The sequence below is a fragment of the Myotis lucifugus genome, unplaced genomic scaffold, assembly GCF_000147115.1.
Source record: "Myotis lucifugus unplaced genomic scaffold, Myoluc2.0 scaffold_1048, whole genome shotgun sequence".
In the NCBI taxonomy this organism is placed as follows: domain Eukaryota; kingdom Metazoa; phylum Chordata; class Mammalia; order Chiroptera; family Vespertilionidae; genus Myotis; species Myotis lucifugus.
In genome coordinates this window covers 81,727-83,268 of record NW_005872096.1, presented here as the reverse complement: position 1 = coordinate 83,268, position 1,542 = coordinate 81,727, and positions in this window count along the sequence as shown.

Genomic DNA, 1,542 nt, shown 5'->3' with positions numbered 1-1,542 from the left:
AATCTCTGAACTATGGATCTGCTCGTCTCCCAGAGGTCCCCCAGGAGATCCAGCCCCCAGTGCGCATAGTGGTAACAGGAGTGATAACTAAGCCTTTACTCGGCCTCCCCTTCCCGTCCCACTTCAGCTCTCCCCTCCCCGGGCTCCTTGGGAACACCTCCCAGATAAACTCCATGACTTGGAATCCTTGTCTGCCTTTGAGGAAACCCCAGCTAAGCCTGTTTCTTTATTACAGGGCTTCTCAGATGCAATAGCTCATTGTGACGGGGACTGTCCTGTCCATTGTAAGATATTGAGCAGCATCCCTGGTCTCCACTTACTAGATGCCAGGCAGCAAATCCGCCAAATTGTGGCAACCAGCAGTGTCTCTAGATGTCACCAAACGTCCTCTGGAGGCACAATTCTCCCAGGCTGAGAACCACTGGTTCAGAAAAAAGCTCACATCACTGCATTCAGCTCTGCCGCTGCCATGGGGCCAAGCAACCTGTCCTCTCCAGGCTCACTTCCTTGTCGGTAGAATGGAGTTAACAACATCCCACCCAGGATCATGCTGTGAGGACTCATGTGAAGATACACCAACCGTCTAATGTGACAAGTGCTCCATGCACAATAGTAGGTATCGTGTATTGAGTGCCACTGTGTGTCACACCCACTTCTATGCTCTCTGTGTCCTGATTCATTTAATCCTCACCACAGCCCTCCCAGACAGGTGCCACTGCCATCCCCATCCCCATTGTTCAGAGGAGGAAAGTGAAGACCAGGAAGGTTAAGAAACGGGTCCAGGGTTGGACAAGAGATCCTTGGCATGGTGGGGTTGGAACCCAGGTAGTCTGGTTCCAGAGAATGTGCCTCTTACCACCACACCGAGCAGATTATTTGGTGAAGGAGGGCGTTCTGGATTTACTCCCTTCATTCTCAAGGTCACACTCAGCCTCCGTGGAAATGTTAACCCCATCCTTGGATAATTTTTCCCCTAGGCTGGAGCCACACAGGGTTAACCACAAACAATCTTTTGCTTATGCTTTCCATCTGTGAGAGGTATGAAATCTGTTTAGGAGAAGAGCCTAAATCAGAAATCAGCAAACTCCTTGTCAGCTAAATTTGACCCACTGACTGTTTTTGTCAGTAAAGTTTTATTGGAACCTGGCCACACCCAGTCATTAACATCTTATCTCTGGCTGCATTCAGGCCTCAAGAACAGAGAGGAATGGTTGTGACAGCAAATGTATGACCCCCAAGCCAAAATTATTTAGTCTCCGGCTACAGAAAAAGTTTGCAGGAGCCTGTGGGATGGAAGATGTGGCCACAGAGGGTTCTAAACTCCCTTTCAGTGTCTTCTTACCCCCGTCTCCAACACCTCATTCTTTGCCTGCCCCTTGTGCACAGAGGAGGCAAAGGCAACTTCTACAACCTCAGAAGATTCACAGTCAGAGAAGGGCATTTTCAGACCGCCCTGTGTCTGGTGTGCAAAGCAGATGGGACACCACATTCCTGGCAGCAGGGGTGACACAGCAGCCCTCATAATGTCTGGATGCCCTCAAC